The 19,325-nt window shown below is 38.2% G+C and overlaps 1 protein-coding gene across 6 annotated transcripts in view; it reads left to right on the top strand.

The window, feature by feature from the left end:
* The window catches only part of ss (spineless), a 134,016-nt gene that overhangs the window by 51,763 nt on the left and 62,928 nt on the right, over positions 1-19,325 (top strand). The window lies entirely within an intron of this gene.

Raw genomic sequence — 19,325 nt, 5'->3', positions numbered from 1 at the left:
TTTCGTTATCGATACGCGGAAATTATGCCGTTGGATAATTCTTGGCGCGTTGTTCGCATATTTATGTGACAAAAGAGAAGAAGAAAGAAAAAAAAAAAATTCCAATTTCCTGTCATATTGCTGAGATGTGCCGAAAAGTTAACAATATTCAATCGATCAATCGATCGACATCTTATCTTCCATTTGGAGAAGAGTAATTAGAAAATAAGAAAAGTAGCTTCAAGAAATAATTTCGAGCTCAAAGGTTAACGATATCCAATCGATCGAGATCTTATGTTCTATTTGGAGAAGAGTAATTTGAAAAAAAAAAATGATCCAGCTTCCTGCGATATTTTTCTAAAAGGTTGAAAAAAAACTGAATCGATGTCAATCGATCGACATTTTCTTTTCCATTTGGAAAACAGTGACTTGGAAACGCGCAAAACAGCTTCGAGAAATAGTTTCAAGTCTTGTCGAAAAATGAAAGAAAAGAAAACTTCAATCAATGTTGGAAATTTATCAATTTTTTTTTCCTGTCTTTTCTTTTTCAATTTCAAAACATTCCGATTTACGAAAGTTATTCTTGCACGATTTATAAACGCGAAAGTTTCTTCTGCACAATGTCCGTATATATTGAACAAGGAAATGAAGGACGGTGACTAGATTCACAATTGTCAGTTGTAAACGATGCAATTTAAAAATGACAGTTCGAAAATAAGTCCAGGGTGAAAGAACACGATGTCATTAAAATGAGTAAACCGAACAATGAAGTTGCGTATAATTTTTACAGCCGAATTTTATTTATTTATTTATTTTTTTTTCACGTCGCTAGTAAAAACTTGAGTTTTTTGTCGCTGTTAATTTTTTTTCCCACCTTCTCGTTTCTCGTCCAACAGACAGCGTATCAATTATTAATTAATCGCTTACGAATCTTCGTTTAATTTCTGTACAAACAAGAATATATTCTCGAAGTATCCGTGCAAAAAGCTATCAACTTCGATTCTTCGCTCGGAGAATAGCTGCAGCGGGAGAGAAAAAAAAAAAAAAAGCAATTATGAAGAAATAAATAAAACGAGTAAAAATTGTCTGTAGTCTTGATCTGATCGTCAATCTTATCGTTGTTCGGACAATTTCAGCAGAATACGTTAGAATTTTGCAATTTATCCTAAAACATTGTGCATCGGCGAACAAAGTACGACGAGTAGAAAGACGAGAACGAAAACAAAAAAAAAAAAAAAAAAAAAAAGAAAAGTATAATAATTCAACGGTTGGTAAGAAAAAATTACGACAATAGTACAGACCTGTCGTAAAATTGTCGACAATTTATCATCGCATCCCTAACGCAATTTATCATAAAATATTTGATTAATTTATTTTTCACTTTCCTTATACTCGGGTTTAAAAAAAAAAAAAAAAACCGCGAAGTACCTTATCTTAGAAATTTTTTCCCACCTCCAAGACGAGTCGATACCCCATAAAGACACGTGCGTAAACGAAAATATGCGTATATAACTTATATATTGTAACCTGTCAGGGCGTGATAGGCACGTTAATTGGAGCATAAAACTCCGGGTTGCGTTCGCTGCAGTTCCTCGCCTATTAGCGAAGAAATAGCTTTCGAAGCAGAGCGTCACGTCTTCGTGTACGTAAAATATCACAATATAAGCGAGGTGCATTTGTACAGAGATGCGCATTAAAAGCGCATATATATATATATATATATATACATATAGCCAAGAAACAAGATCGCCGATCCGTTTTCCGATATTCCCCGCGTAATTTTTTCAAAATTTCTTCGACCCCACACTTGCAACGTCATCGGAAACTTTTCTCGCGTCGGGTAAGGGTAGAGAATTTTTTCAAACCACGATCATAATTTTTCAATAAATTTCGTTGTTTGTTTCTTCCTTCGTAAAAAAATTTTCGCGGTTTGTCAAGTTTTGTTTCGTTTTGTTTTGTTGTTGTTTTTTTTTTTTTTTTCGTTTCGCTGCGGAGTTATTTTACTCAACGAAACCGCCGCTGTCACGCGTAAAAAAAAAAAAAAAGACACGCCGTTGTTCTAGAATCTAGTTAATTAAGGGCCGAGCTCTGCCGGGCCGCGTAACAATTAGCGAATCCAGCGTCCGCAATGGCGATACGAACTCGCGTAGATCATGAGAGAAAGGGCATTATATGAACGTGTTGCGGTCGGGAATCTACTTATGTAATTAAACAATTAACTAATTAAACAATAAACGGAACTTTAATCTCAACGGTCGTAACTTATTCCGCGGCAGCTCTGCATACCAACTTAGGTATACATGTATTATTGTTGTTGTTTTTACCATTATTATTATACACGTAGTTGTGGAACCAGGCCTAGCTCCTAGGTATATGTGTATATATATATATAATAATAATAATAATAATAATAATAATAATAATAATAAAAACACCGTCTATACGAGACTATAAATATTACGGAAGAAAGGCACGCGCGATACGGATATGATGTGTGCTCGCCTAGTATTATATATAATCTTGTATACGAAATTACGTTATTACTTGATAATGACGCGACGCAACGCGACTACAACTAATTGAAGAGGAGAATTAGAAAAGGCTGTAGGTGCCATTTTTTTTTTTTTTTTTTTTCTCATCCCCCCACTTCTCTTATTTCGTTCCTTCAAAGACGAATTCAACCGACAAGTTGTAACAATGCAGCGAAGAAAAATCAGACATTTTGGTTTGAAATTTTTTTTCCTTTTTTTTTTTTTGAATCAGACATTCACATCCGTTTGTCGATCAGATTTTTCAACGAGGGATGAACTTACGCATAACCTGAAAACGCGATGCAGGAATTTGAGACAAGTTTGGTCTTAAACCGAGAGAAATTTTTTGTTCCGGTTACCGCTCAGTACTCGACTGTTTTCATTTTTTTTTACCACAATCGGAGAATATTGTTCTGGGTAGAAAGTGAAAATTAGTTTTCTAGCCGTTGCCGGAAAGTCTCGTATCCGTTGCTATTCTTTCTCGTTACGATAGCTGTTACCTATATTTTCTTTCAGCCGTTGGGAAAATTTAACGCTCGCGGAGGAATAAATTGACGTCAAAGTCTCGTTTGACTACAAAAAGTAGAGTAAACCACGGAAACTGATTTCGCGTTGCGATAAACAAAAAAGGATCGACGATAGCGGAAAATGGTTAGGCGTGCCACGTTTTTCGTAATTCCAACAATATTCGAACGGTTTTTTGAACGATACCTGTTTTACTGAATTTTTCTAGTCACTGTAAGAAATGAAATTTTGGGAACAAAAAGGAAATCGAGGAAGTGGAATTTTGCGCGAGCTGTCTGCGACAAAATCGAACGAATTTCGGAAGCAATTTGTCGAAACGAAAAGAAAGAAAAAGAAAAAAAAAAAAAAATGGGAAAGGTAAAAAATGGAGAGATATTATTTTTATAATTTTCTTTGTTCTTTAGGATCGCGGCCGTGGTTGTGAAAAGTAAATCGAGCTTTGATTGAACAGCACTCAGCCCTCGCCTTTAGTTCTTTAAGGGGTGGCTCTGCCGCCTTGTAACTTCGCCAAGAAACCTGCCGCGACTTTCGGCCCTTCCCTTCCACATCCGGCAGCCGTTTGATGGAGTGCTGAACATATTTTTATTTTCCATTACAACGAAAAGCTTTCGTACTTACGCCGTAATATTCGTGCGTCTGCACAGCTGAGAGCTACAAATAAGCGGGAGATTTTTTTTCAATCTTGGAGCGTGTAAAATGTTAATTTATAAATTGTAAAAATTACGCTGGAAAGATTTCGATCAAAGAGTCCATGAAAAAACAATTTTTAAGAGCGGGAATTGCTTTTTTTTTTTTTTTGTCTTAAAGAAAAAGAATATTTTCTCTTCTAGCAGTGTTGATATCAACGTCGTACAGAGTGCGAATTCCTAACGACTGCACGGTCCGTCGTCAGCTAAAATTTAATACGCACGCGCCACAATCCGAGAGCAACTGTTTCCAATGGAAATTTAGTCGTTGCTAAAAAAAAAAGCTTCAAGTGACTTTATTAGCAAAAAAAAAAAAATCGCCATTTCTGTTCGTTCAATTCGATTTGCCGTACGATTTTCTGGACAAAAGTCCTGAATTGCGGAAGCCGGATGACACTTTTCAAAAAGTGTCTGGAAGTCGTTAAGGACTTAAAAGTCGTCAACGATGTTGCTGAACGAGCAGCAGCGTTGGTCGAAGAATTTAATTCTTTATTGACGAAGAACCAAGACCGAGCACAATACGTTTTGCAACTAGTTCGGCAACACCGGAAACTGTATCCCGATTGCCGAAAGCAAAAGTTGAACTCGCTGTCTTCAAAAGAACAGCGATAATTAATTTAATTTATTTGCTACGATGAATCCAAAAAAAAATAAAATAGAATAAAAAAAAATTATAGGTGCGAAGATCGACTTTTCGATTTTTTTATTACAAAAATCAAAACGGATCGGCCTTCCACCTGAGCTACAGCGTCCAGTTTTTTCAAGGCTTTTTTTTCAGGCCACGAACAAGCGTTTTCCTTATCAACTCGTTGGAAAATCGGATATTTTTTTTATTCGAAACACCCAAAATAAACAGTGCTATTTCACCATATCGAAGCAATGGGTGAATATTATTGTGAATTGATCATAATCCAAGGGGCACGTGACCAGGTCGCATTAACTCGTTAGATCGGACGTGATAGCTTGTTGTTCGTAATTCAATTCCGTTGAGTAATTACTGTATAACTCTGCGTCGTACGATTGTTACGAGGATATTTATAATACATGTTCTGTATCGTTCGCCTCTTAACGGATAAATCAAAAACGCGACGAAACGGAGACAAAAGGAGAACGATCAAGAGCAACGAAGTGAGCGTTGAAAAGAATCCTCAAATTCATACGAAACATAATTTTAATGCAAGAAATATATTTTGACGTACAGAAATTTTGAAAAAGACAATTTTTTTCTATCTATTGAAATGCGAGTGAAAATTCTGCGGTATGAGATTTTCATCCAAACAAGCCTGCGACATTTGTTTCAAAACTCTATGAATAACACGCGGACAGCTGTACGAAAGAAATATCGAATCACAATGAGTACATTTTCGAATGGAAAGTGTATTTAAATGTTTTGTAATTAAAGTAAATATCGTCAGCTTCAAAGTCAGAATCATGGATAGTGAAAATCGTCAAGTTTTCGGTTAAAAAACGAAAAAAAAAAACAACGTTTCTAATTTCGGGTGCTGCACGACAAGGAATTTGTAGTCGTATTTCAATAATGAAAAAAAAAAAAATTATGTTTTTATGCTTGATGTGTTTTAAAATGAAGAACAATTCTCTAAAGCTTTCCAATACACACATTTCGATCTTTCGACACCGAATGATGCGTAAAGTATTTAGCGTCATTCTACGAAGTGTAAAATAAGAGATTATTCAAAAACAATTATCGTTGAAAATTAAACTATCATCGGCAATGTGGTTTTTTACTATCATTAACGGCCAACATGGACGTTTCTGTTCGGGGCTCGTTTTTTTCCCACTTGATGCTTTTCAAAAATCTCAGGTAATCAATTTCAGGTGGCTTTTTGCTATTCCAATAGCTTGCGTTACCAAATTTTCAATTGGTTAATTATTCGAAACGGTTAAGCAATGAAAAATTTCCAAGACAACGATAAGTGAAAAAATCAGTTGATTGGCGGAAGGTCAAAGTGAAAACTTTCTACTTTCATCGAAATAATGAAGAAGAAACAACAACGCGTTTTTGGTTTATCCCGGAGCCACTCCCCCTCAACCCTTATCCTCTCTCTCTCTCTCTCTCTCTCTCTCTCTCTCTCTCTCTCTCTCTCTCTCTCTCTCTCTCTTTCTCTCTATCCCCCAGTTCCTCAACCTCCCCCCGTTTTATCCCCACCCCGAAATTGTTCCCCGAAAGAAGCCACCCCGGAACCTGCGCGGCGGGTCGCTTACCTTCGAAAATCCATAGCGGACCCACCCTTATCAGGCGCAGGCGCCCCTTGCCGAATATACGTGCATATAAACCTGCGAAAGCGTCTCTCGGTTTATACAGGCACACGCAGAGAGAGAGAAAAAGAGAGAAAGAGAGAGAGGGGGGGAAGACGGGCGTTATCTCACACCGAGGCAAGAGGCAACCCTTGTACGCTTCTGTTCGTCCCTGTGATCCTGCAGCGGCGCAGCCCTGGGTGGCAAATATCACTCGCAAGATGGCCGACGGCTCGTGAAACAGCTTTGTATACTGGGACAATCTCTTGAAACTTGTAAATAAACCGCGCATGCGCTAAATAATTGAATCTCATTGGTCGGCGAAATCTTCACGCAGCGATATTCTTTTCTGCGACGCAGGCGGGCCAACCTACGCAAAATTTGTACTTTTGAATTTTCAAAGAGCGTAAGCATTGAATTCCGAGCGTTCTTCGAAGAATCAACTTTCCGACCCGACAACAAATGCTTCCCAAACCTTTCCGGGTCGCTATCTCAATGATTCGAGATTCTAACCTCGAAAATTCGTATCAACTACATCGCCGTCAGAAACAGTTTGACGGCTGAAAACTCGGGTTGGCCAGCCTGCGCGAACAGCCGATAAAACTCGCGCATGCGCGGTTGATTTTCAAGTTTCAAGAGATTGTCCCGGTACATATGTTAGGGTGTTTCGGAAAAAATAATTAGCGATTTTCCACCGTGGCAACCCCTGAAAGGTTTGTTTATGTGGAAAGAAAGATTATGAGAAAAGATGAGCGTTCTACGTTACGGGGAAGATCGTGCTCGTTTGATTTTTCACTTTTATTAAAATTTTTCAGAATTTGTGAAGAAACACGTTGTAGCACTTTAATCATTATTTCTTTCCTGACATTTTTATTCGATACAAAGATCACGATACATAACACAACGATATATCAACCGGGACTCTTATTGTCCTAAATTCAAAGTTCATATTACATTATAACTATTTTATGAGATTGAATTAGTAATGAAAAAAGTCGTCGGATATACTTGTCAGAACATCGACAGGAGACTTGATATCACAAGTGTGGATGTTTTTTGTGACCTAAATTGATGTTACGTTCGATGTGACCAACAAAGAAAAGATTTTTTTTTTTCACTGTACTTCGAGAATTCAAAAAAGTGTAAAAAAAAAAAAAGTTGAAAATCAACTGAGCGTGATTTTCCACGTAACGTAGAATGCTCATCCTTTCACGGAATCTTTATTTCGACCATGGTGGAAAATTGCAAATATCTTTTCCTGAAACAGTCTAATACATATATAAGACAAAATTAAAGAAAAAAGAATTTTATTACCGATTTTCAGGTTTCAATATATTTTTCAATCGATTAAATACCGATGGAATCTAATTGCAAGAGAATCCTTTTCACAGAAAAAAATCTAGATTAGAAAAACACGTATTGTTATTCTTTTTGTGTGGATAAACAGGAATAACACTTTTCGTTAAAGTTCTGACAAAAAAATTCTCAAATCAAACACAAAGCATATCCAAAAACATTGAAAATAATTCTCTAGCTTCTCGTGTAAGCTTTTTGTACTCGTTGCAGAATTATCGATGGCAAAAATAAAAAATAAAAAATTCTTCTAGCAGCAAATAATTGTAAATTTGTGGCTTGCATATGGAAACGATATTAATAAAATTCCTTAAATGTTACTTCACGTTTCTAGATCCTTGAAGTGAAAATTATAACGTCAATTCTAACATAAATAGACATATGTTTAAGAAGTTGATACATATATTTTCATAAGATTCCCGAAAAATTTTAGTAATTAATCAGCAGCACTTGCGAGCTGCTGATATCGACGAACAGGCACAAAACACTGAGGGTTGATTAAGGATCTGAAAAAATTCGAGGCTCGAAGCAGCGGCAACCTTGAAAGTAATTTGCCCAGCTGATCGATCTACGCTTGGCGTGTGGTCGACGTTCAGGTCGAGAGCCCTGGTGCAGGATGAACGGACAATAAGTCTGCACTGCATTAACGGACGCGTTTCGTAATTATTCATTCATTCATTCATTCATTCATTCATTCATTCGTTTCTTCGTTCGTTCATTCGTTCGTTCTTTCGTTCTTCGTTCGCTTTTTCGTTCCTCTATTGATTCGTTCATTCGTTCATTCGTTCATTCATTCATTCATTCATTCATTCATTCATTCATTCATTCGTTTCTTCGTTCGTTCATTCGTTCGTTCTTTTGTTCTTCGTTCGCTTTTTCGTTCCTCTATTGATTCGTTCATTCGTTCATTCGTTCATTCGTTCATTCATTCATTCATTCATTCATTCATTCATTCATTCGTTTCTTCGTTCGTTCATTCGTTCGTTCTTTTGTTCTTCGTTCGCTTTTTCGTTCCTCTATTGATTCGTTCATTCGTTCATTCGTTCATTCATTCATTCATTCATTCATTCATTCGTTTCTTCGTTCGTTCATTCGTTCGTTCTTTCGTTCTTCGTTCGCTTTTTCGTTCCTCTATTGATTCGTTCATTCGTTCATTCGTTCATTCATTCGTTCATTCATTCATTCACTCATCTATATAATTACTTATTCATTTATTTATTTATTCCTTTGTTCGTTCGTTCTTTTGTTTGTTCATTCGTTCGTTCCTTCATTCATTCATTCATTCATTCATTCATTCATTCATTCGTTCGTTTATCCATTGATTCTTTCATTTATTCATTCATTTATCCGTCCATTTATTTATTCACTCATTCATTCGTTCATTTTTTCATTCATTCATTCATTTATTCATTCATTCATTCATTCATTCATTCATTTATTTACTCATTCGATTATTTATTTATTCATTCGTTCGTCTATTCATTCATTCGTTCGTTCGTTCATTAATTCATTTATTCATTTATTCATTTATTTATTTACACATTTATATCCGAAAACAATGATTAATAATAAAAATTTTGCACTTGTTCACTTGAATAAACGTTTAAACATCGACTGGCTTGAACAGCTTTATAAATTACACGGATTGTTATTCCAGAGCCTTGTTAGCCTGTTAATTGTTGCATAATAGATAAAATTATTTGCAGAAAAGCTATTAAGGGAGCTTTCCAGTGTGAAATTTTCAAAAAATCGATTTTTTTTTTTTTGCTTTATCGAATAGTATACACTCTTCCGAATATTCCCTGAAATTTTCATGCCGAAATTCAGATTATTTCGGTTACTGTACAGCATTTCTTGGTAGAAGGCAACGGAGCGCTACAGCTGCCGCGTCGGCCGTCTGCCCGTGCGACTGTTATTTCTATTGTCTCGTTCCTACCTGCACGTACATGAACTTGGCTCGCCAATTGTCGAAAATGTGAATTCGGACTATTGCATAATTTGCCGTTAATTAGTCGTAAATTAGTCGCGCAATTTATTTTTTTGTCGCACTCAATTTTGAAAAAAAAAAAACGGATGGCGTGCTAACTTTTCAAAAACTTAGCGCGCCATCCACCAAAATAACGCACAGCGAGCATCATTCGTAATTCTGACTTGGTTGATAATTTGCCAGAAATAAGCCGCAAATTAGTCGTCGAACTTTTGTTTTTGTCGCACTCAATTTTCAAAAACAAAAGCGGATGGCGTTCTGATTTTTCAAGAATTTAGCCCGCCAACTACCAAAATAACGCACAGCGAGCACCATGAGTGATTCTGATTAGGTTGATAATTTGCCGCAAATAAGCCGCAAATTAGTCGTCGAATTTTTGTTTTTGTCGCACTCAATTTTCAAATACAAAACCGGATGTCTTTAGAATTTAGCACGCCATCCGCTTTTTTTTTTTTAATTGGGTGCGACAAAATAATAAGGCGTGACTAATTTCCGGCTAATTGACGGCAAATTATGCAATAGTCCGATTTCATATTTTCGATAATTAGCGAGCCAAGTTCATGTACGTCCTACCTGCTCGTCGTTCAGTTCGATTTCGACATTCAAAATGGATAGATGTACGAAAGAGGAATGTGCGTGGCAGGATAGAAAAGGCTCGAGAAGCGGACATCCGCGAAATAGACGAAAAAGATCCGGTGGTTTCAAGGGAACAAATCGACACGATATCGAAACGAATCTAACGTTTGCGAGCACTTCGGCAGCAAAAATCTTGAAAAAGAGTCCAGAGTTTGAAGTCCGAATCGATCAAACGTTTAGCTACGTGATTTTGGAGTTCTTTTTGGTTTTCGGCGCTCTTCAGGAACTGTTGAAGTGCAAAAAGTGTAATAGCGACGTGAAGTTTTTTAAAAAATCGATTCGCGGATTGGGCTTTAAAATTTGTGTTCAGTGTTCGTGTCCAGATCCGGCCGAGATAGATTCTTGTCCTTTGATAAAAAATGCTTATGAAATCAATCGTCGTTTCTGCTTTGTCATGCGATTGGTCGGCATCGGCATAAATGGCATTAGAAATTTTATCGCCTTGATGGATTTAACTGCAAACTTCAATAATAACACCTATTATGGAATCGTAAAAATCCTGCAGATTGCAGCGAAATCAATATACGAGGCCGTCGTGAAAAAAGCAGGTACCGAAGAGAAGGAAAAAACTTTGGAAGCAGAAAATCGGGGCGATATTCTGACGGTGTCCGGTGATGGATCGTGGTCGAAACGCGGTTTCACGTCGCGCATGGGTATCGTGTCCGTGATTGGAAAATATACCAACAAAGTTTTGGATGTTGCTGTCAAATCAAGCTTCTGCAAGGCTTGTGTATTCTGGAAAGGACAAGAGGGAACAACCGAGTACGAGGCGTGGTCTGAGACGCATGAATCCGAATGCAACGTCAATCACGAAGGCAGCGCGGGAAAAATGGAAGTCGACGGTATAATCGAAGTATTCAAGAGATCAGAAGAATTGCACAACGCGAAATACGGTTTCTATATAGGAGACGGCGATACAAAAACATTCAAGATGTTATTAGAAGCCAAGCCGTACGGTGACGATTTGACGGTAAAAAAAAAGGAATGCGTTTTGCACGTGAAAAAGCGAGTATATAAAAGGGGAAACGAAGCAAGAAAAAGGTTAGTTCAACTAAAAAAGGCCAAAAATCAAATCGAAGACAAGGCAATGGAGAGTGAACCGAAAAAAAAGGATCTCGTTCGAGTTCTCCGAAAACTAAAAAAAATCAAACAAAAAACACTGCTGTTGAACCGAAAAGAGCGCAATTGACGTTAAAATTATTGACAAATCTCTCGGAATATTATGGCTTGGCAGTTCGTCGAAATTCCAATTCCGTGGAAAATATGAGGAAAGCCATATGGGCTACATTTCATCACAAAAGCTCAACTGATGAAAATCCTCAGCATGAGTATTGCCCTCCGGGAGAAGATTCGTGGTGCGAATGGCGCAAGGCCGAGGCCACAGGAGAGGAGTACACCCATCCACCAGCACTCGACGAAGACGTACAACAAGTTTTAAAACCGATTTACGATGATCTAACAACGGAGGATCTCTTAGAACGATGTACGGGCGCGAACACTCAAAATAATAACGAGAGCTTCAATCACTGTGTGTGGCAACTAGCCCCAAAGCACGTATTCTGCGGCAAGCAGATAGTAGAAATCGCTACGCAGTGTGCTGTGTGCACCTTCAATGAAGGTTACGACCCAATTTTAAAAATTTTGGAGACGATGGGATGCACGATAGGGCCGAGCGCCGCAGATTTCGCCGCTAAATACAAGAATGCGCGCATCACCCAAGCAAACCGCCGGGCGTCCCTGGATAGCAAAGAGGCGAGGACAGCTCGTCGGATTGAACAATCCATTGAGCACGATCTTTTCGAAGAAGCAGAAGGGATATTGTATGGACCTGGCATCGCTGATTGACCGTAAGTAAACGATTTACCTAAAATTTCCTCACTTGAAACTTTGAACGCGTTTTTCTCGAAACAGCATTTTTCAAAACGGTGGCCAACTTGGAGGGCAGAGTTTTAAAGCTATCGAGTTGAATTTTTTACACAATATTCTTAACGTCATTGTTTATCGTGCTATGGAAGCTTTTTTTTTTTTTTTGACATCTTCCTATTTTTTTGTAAAAAAAACTGCCAAAAAAAAATGCTAAAATCGATACTTTTTGTTCAAACCGGCGCCATTTTTGCAAAAAAAAAAAAAAAGAAAAAAGCTTCCATAGCACGAAAGCCAATTATATACCGATCAATAATCTTTTTGTGTTTTTTGTCTCAGATCAAAATTGTGACCCCCAATGTGGCCACCACATCCAAGTGCATTTTCTGCAACAATTGTTTCATCATTTTTATAGATACTAATTAATAAATAAATCGATCTTTAAAAAATTGTTTTGTATTCTTCAATACCCAATTAATATACAAAAAAAAAACCAGACCGATTAGATTATTTTTTCTTTAAAAAAAAAAATCGCGAAAAACAGCGATTTTTCGGGCTGTCACACTGGAAAGCCCCCTTAATTAAAGTTTACGGCTCTCCGAGATATGATAGGACAGTGATCTATGTTGGAAAAGTCGAGAAAAATTTCAAGTAATATTCTTGGGATTGTCACGAAGCGATAAATATATTGGGCGAAATTAGGCGTCGAATAAAATGCGAGGCTTGTATATTCAACATACTTTGATGCACTTTGGTGCTTATTTTCCACCACCGGCGTAGGAACACCACTGTTTCGCGGTTCACACCCTGCGGCGGGTGTCTAGCAACAGGCAACCGAGAACCTCCCTCCCTCATTCGACTTCCGGTCAGATAATATCATAGCCGGCAACGTCCAGAGCTCACAGGCCATGTGTGTGAACTTTATACGAATTATTACGCGTCTTTATGAAATAAAATATGTGCATTTATGGTACGAAATGAGATTCGTTTAATCGATCATCACGACTGTCGTGAAACGATCGAGACACACTTTATTTGTTGTATTATATTCGTAGCAATTAGATGTGTGATTTATAATTCTCTCCTCCGAGTTCAGCGTAATTTTATTCTTACCGTGGTTGGAAGGCAGTTCTTTTTTTTCATTTCGATTTGTAATAGATCGTGTGGGTAAAGTACGTAAAGTTAAATTTTACGTTTTTTTTTTTTTTGGCTTTTGAGTCATTCGAATTGACCCGAGAAGAAACGCGAATGAATTTTAGTCGACAGAAAAAAAAAAAAGAAACATATTTTTTTTCAGTCATTTATCAATTCCTTTTCTATTACGCTGCAGATAATTATTTTCTCCACTTCTCTAATTAAAAACTTCTACGTTTCGTTTTATCGACGAATAATACGCCGTTTATATCTCACGCTCGTAAATGTATTTCAGTAAATTTTCAAGTATCAAGTCGGTGGTTATAGAAAATAAAAAGAAGAAGGTGAAAAAAAAAAAAAATACGAAACGAGGATTAGATCCACGACTGGGCCACGTGCAAAAATTGCGTAATTAAGTAACGACGACCGGCGTTTGTGTCCGGTAATAAGGTCGCGGCTAGAGTAATAAAGTAAGTCCAAAATAAAACGAAACAGAGTATCTGGAGAGAAATAAAAAAATAAATAAATAAATAAATGAATACAACACAACGCACGAGAAACGGAAAAATCGAACGAGCTTATCACCGTCCTTTTTATTTAAATCAGACGCGATTACAAAGAGTCGGAATATTTTCCATCTCTCTCTTTCTCTCCGACTGTTTCTGCTTATTTTTATATATATGTATATATATATATTTATATTTTTTGCAGAACTTTCTCTCTCTCCTTCTCTCTCTCTCTCTCTCTCTATCTCTCTCTCTCTCTCTGTACGTATCGTTCGTTTTCCTTTTTTCTTGTTAATTTATAGCTCCGAGGTTTGACCTGATCTGATATTTCGTGTAGACCAGCGGGTATAGAGAGGTGGGCTTTAGTTTCGGGGGGGTTAGGGAACGAAGAGGGGGAGGAGGGTTTTTTATGTCTGGCAACGGTAGCGCCTGGCATAACAACGGCTAATGCAGCCCCCCCTTTCCACCCCCGATCCCGCCGCCCCTGTTGGGAATTTAAATACCGAGATTAGGCGCGGGGGCGAAAACTGAACAGGGGTGGTGCCAACGAATGGGTGAAAAAAAAAAGGAACACTAAAACCACGTACATACAAGGTAAAATATAAATACAACGAGTAACGAGGAAAGAGGAGGAAGGAAAAAGAAGTGAAATAGAAAAAAAAAAAAAAAAAAAGAAAAAAATACACAACCGTGATTAACAAACACGCTGACATGTAACGCCGCGTGATGCGATAATGAGGTTTTTATATAGGCATGATACGGTTCGCGGGTAAAAATGTGCGGACCATTGAAGGTTTGAACGTTCGAATTGTTATCACTGTTGTTATTATTTGGGGGAAGTCGCGTGGGACACGATTTACGAATGGCTGGTTAGATTTTTAGATTCAGTTTTATTTGACGCTACGGTTAATCGGGGTAGGTATGGATGTATGTATACATACGCAAGTATTTATCTCACCGAAAGAATTGTAGGGTTAATCATATCGCATGAATATACATATATTTATTTATGAACACACACACATAATGTGTAAATACCTGCGTATACGCACTTTATTGTACACGCACAGGCTGCTCGGGTTAAATGCTTGCACCATGTAATACTTTATATCCGATAGTCGATCTGTTTGTTCGTTGATTTTACCTTCCGACTTTTGAAAAAAAAAAAAAAATAACTGTATCTTTTTTTTTAAATTATTTTTCTAAAGATATTTTTTCGCAAAAGCTCGTGGACAAACACTTTCTACCCGAGTATTTACGATACGCGATCGCGTTCAATGTTTAACGTTATACGTATACAAGTTGACGAAATTAACGGTATTTAAATACGATGGTGAATATAAATACATTTTAAGAAATATGTAGTAAAAGACAAAGCAGCTTGCTATTTGGTAACACAAGCTAATTAATATATAATGCGAGTATTTTTTTTTTTTTTTTAGGGATTGAATTGTGTCCAGAATGACAGCAAAATTACGAAGCCATCCATTATTTCCATTTTTATGTTTTTTTTTTTTTTTGCCTCAAAAGTCCCATCTTCTGCGCAACTATCATCATCATTATTGTTAATTACAATAATTCCGTTTAATAAATGGCGAAATTTCACCCACAATATGGCAAAATGTTGAATCGATACCGTTTCGCAGTGATTTTTTTTTCGTTCATTGATAATGATTCTAAAAATCGCACGTACCCTTAGAACTGCGGTTTTATTCTATTTCTATTTTTCGCTTTATTTCAAAGCTTCGCGTGGAAATTATTTTACATGACGGATGGTGAATGCCGTTGTTAAATGCGGCAACTAGTAACGACGAATACTAGACGAATTGCGTCGCCTCGTGACGGTACGTGTGCATGGGAATCGATTTTTATATTAGCGAGTAAAACGATCGATTTATTTTCACAATCTGCGAGAAGAAGAAGTCCCCAATTATAGTCAAGCGTCTACCATCGTTCGCTTTATTGGCCGTGAAAAAAAATTATCGAACAGTCAACCGCGGTAAAATGTTCCCGTTACAATTGTTTTTCGTCTATCCTTTTGTCCCTGCGAAACATTTCACGTTTCATTTCGTCAACTATCCATTAATCTCGCAATTATGATGATTTCAATGAACGTAATAAGGAATATTAATTATAGCAAAAAAACTAAAAATGTATAACTGAAAAAGTCTTTTGCAGAAACAATTACGACCGATTTATGTATTTCACGTATGTCAGTTCATAATTGAAAATTATATGTACTTAGGTACAGTTTAGGTTGTAGAATCACGACAAGTATTTTTCGTTTTTAAGGATAATCCAACGGTCTAAAGGAGGCGTGGAATGAAATCGATTTCGTCTGGCCTTTGGCCACGTGGAATGGATCGATCGAACAAGCATTGTGTCTCCTCATTATTATTTATTGGCTACTGTCTTTTTCACCCTTTCTAACTCTCTCGCCACACGTATATACGTACATACAGAGTGAATTTCTAACAGCTGCATGATCCGTCGTCGGCTGAAATTTAACGCGCACGCGCGATAATTTTGCCAACTGTCTCTAACCTCAAACATTTTGTCAGCCGTAACATGAGCAATTTTGCGAGAAGACTTTTAATCGCGATCATAGAAGTAAACTAACTTTCTCGCGGGATAAGAAAATGTACAAAGATAATCGTTTATGACGGGAAACAATTCACGATGATAATTAAGGAAGATTGCAGGCTCCTGTTCTGTTTGTTGTTAAATTTTGCGCACAACGTCGGGGAGAAAAAGTATGACGGTGATCAATTAGTCTGGAGTATCAAAAGGCGTATATATCTATATCTAGATATATGATGTATGAGAGAAAAGTTTTCGCTCACGGAGCTTTCAGAAGCACCTCTCGTATGGTTTTCTCTCACCGTTTGCAGCGGTGTGGCGGCCGGATTTGAAACCCTTGGAGGGAGTGGAACACTTCCGTCGATTTGATCTGCCGCCAGTAAGTATATTACGGTGCAAATTTTAGACCACGAGCAACACCGAGCTAGTCTGTGTATGTATATTTGTAAATATTACATATCCATACGTATACATGTGCACCATTCCAAGATAGGAAAATGCGATCCATAAATTATCCGCAAGCAACGTTATAACGAAATTAGAACGTGAATTGCTGTTCTCTGGTATAAACTGTATATAAACCACTCGCGCAGCGCCTTCGATGCAATTTATTCGAAAGCTTCGTCGTTCGGAATAGCGATGTTCGCCGATAAGAAAATAATTTCAACAGTAAAAGAAGAAGGTGGAAGAAGAAAAAAAATTAAACAAAAAAATCGAGAAAACAAGAAGATGATGAAGAAGAAGAAGTGAAAAAAAGAAACTAATTCCTCATACATAATGCGGCAGCGCGTCTTACAATACGGATTGCGCAAATTAATTGCGTTGATAAAAAAAAAAATAAAATAAAAATACAGAAAGAAGCCATTATGTAGATCACCGTTGACGCATAAATTTTCTGCCTAAAAATTTTTTTCATTCTTTGAATCTTGTTTTGATAATATATGTAAGGTGTAAGACATTTTTTCACAGCTCGCTGGTATACGCGGGTCATTTATTTGACACTGTAGCATAAGCGAGATTACAATATGATTACAATCAAATTAATCCGGCAATGAATAAAATTTCAGATGAGTATAAAATAAATTTCTCAATTTATTTTCCCTCGATACATTCTTACAGAAATCACCGGAGAATAAGAATGACCTTTTATAATTATTATCCGCAGATAATAACGAAACAGCTTTGCCCGTACGACGGTGACAAGAATAAAGGGCGAATGGACAAACATAGCCGTGATAAGCGCACGAGGATGGGAAAGATACGTGAGATTATTGAGCCCGTTTACATGGCATAGACGTGAAAATTGTGCAGCGGAACGCGGTGAATGGTGGGGTAATAGAGCGGGGACAATAACGCGGTTATAAATAAAATTAAAATGTTTAGATGGTAGAAAGCGTGTCGAACGGGGTTCGGACCTTATAGCCTCACCGCGCGTTCAGCAGCGGTGTGTAATAAGGAAAGCCGAGAAGAGGAGAGACACGACGGGGCCGTTATCCGGTCTTCCTCCTCAGCAGCGCCATCTGCGTCCTCAAAATTTCTTGTCCGTCTATTCCCCGGCGCCCTTGCCTTTTACCTTTGCCTTTGCCTTTGCCTTTGCCTTTGCCTTTGCCTTCAGCCGAGCGACTCTATTAATTATTGGATGACACAAAATCCATTACCGCTCTGCAGCGGCGAGCGGACGCCATGCCATGGAGCTCTCTGAGCTAGCTCGCCATTAGCTGTAGACCGGAGCGAGCGGCACTCGCCTTTTGTTCCTCCTCTCGACGTGCAAAACAAAGCTAATTACTATTCCCCTCCGCCTGCTGCACCACACAGCTCAAGATAGTCCTGGGCGCACGACCAACAGCGCCAACTTCGCACTGCCAACCCGTCTATGCATGAATTTCCTCTTCGCCTATAGACTAAACTCGCCGAACAACACCTGACACACTTCAGGGACGGAAGAGAAAACCCTTGTATCTACGGTAAAATGCTTAAATGCCTCAACCTTTCGGCTAACTTGTTTTATCGGTGCGAAATGAAATCCGAGTTTCGATTCCATACGAATTATGTGACAATGACTGGTGTCGAATTCTCATTTTGTTTCGGACCGAAAACAAGTTGGCAGGAAGGTTAAGGCATTCATGAATATTATTGTACGGTAATGTTCATCAATGGGTTCACGGTGTCTCACTATTTGTTTGGAATCAAAACTGGAACGAGTTTCCTTTCTGATAAAGTTTCACGTGCCAATGACTGGTGACACGCAAGTGACAGGTGATACAAACGATACGTTAACCATAGATATATAAAGTTTACATAGAAAGAAAACTCGTTTCAATCTTGATGACTGTACATTGTTTATCAATCACGTCATGTCCGAAGATTAGATTGATCGGACTTGACAGTGACGTCAAGTCTTAGCTGTCGTTCAACTCTACGACAATAAGGTCGTCAGGGTGGTTCGATGTAACCTAACCTACTCGTTTATCAACGAAACTCAAAAGTTGAGGTACCTGAACGACTTTTGCCCACTTTACTTCACTTAAGCTTCGACGCCCAGAGTTGAACATCTCGCTCTGACCCGACATTGGGGTTCAGATCAAAAGTTGAAAGGTTCCGTTTCCCGAAAGTTCGGTGAACCGGATAAAACTGGTTTTTGACCAAGGCAAGGGTCTCCTCCTAGGCTAGGTATGATACGCCGAATCCTAGGCGTCAATGTCAGTCGGTGATGTGAACACGAAAGGGGGTGGATTCGAGGTCATTTTTAACCTCGCTGACTGCATAGATTTCGAAAAAGATTTGTCAGCGTGAAAGAAAATTGGATTACAAAACGGTCCACTGTACGTTCAAAGTGGCGGTTTCAGAGTTCCTCCGTCCGACCGGCAATATCTCATTAACACTGTTTTCGTAATAACCGACGATAAGAACTGGAGCCCGTTCTCTGAACGCCTCAGTTGTGCGAGGTATTCCTGTCTCGGATGTGGAGTTACGTGAACAAACGGAGAGGATATTAATACAGGTTATACAGAGCTGGATGTACGTCGGGGAAGCATCTCCTCGCTCTTTAATTGTACACGCTGTAAGAATAATAATTATTCGTATAGTGGTTAAGTATACGCCTTCGTTTGACAGCCCGAGCCGGTGTCTTTGAGTTCCCATCCTTTTTCTCGTCCCCCCCTCCGCCCCGAACCACCTCCCGAGTGTTTCCCACGGGACCGCCTCCTTCAATTAAACAAACAGTCCCGAGGAGAGTAAATCCGTAAAATTTGATTCTGCATATTAATTTGGTAAGTACTCGAGCACTGCT

The sequence above is a fragment of the Neodiprion pinetum genome, chromosome 5 (genome assembly GCF_021155775.2).
Source record: "Neodiprion pinetum isolate iyNeoPine1 chromosome 5, iyNeoPine1.2, whole genome shotgun sequence".
In the NCBI taxonomy this organism is placed as follows: domain Eukaryota; kingdom Metazoa; phylum Arthropoda; class Insecta; order Hymenoptera; family Diprionidae; genus Neodiprion; species Neodiprion pinetum.
Note: the sequence above shows the minus strand (reverse complement) of the source record. Positions and strands in the feature narration are given on the sequence as shown.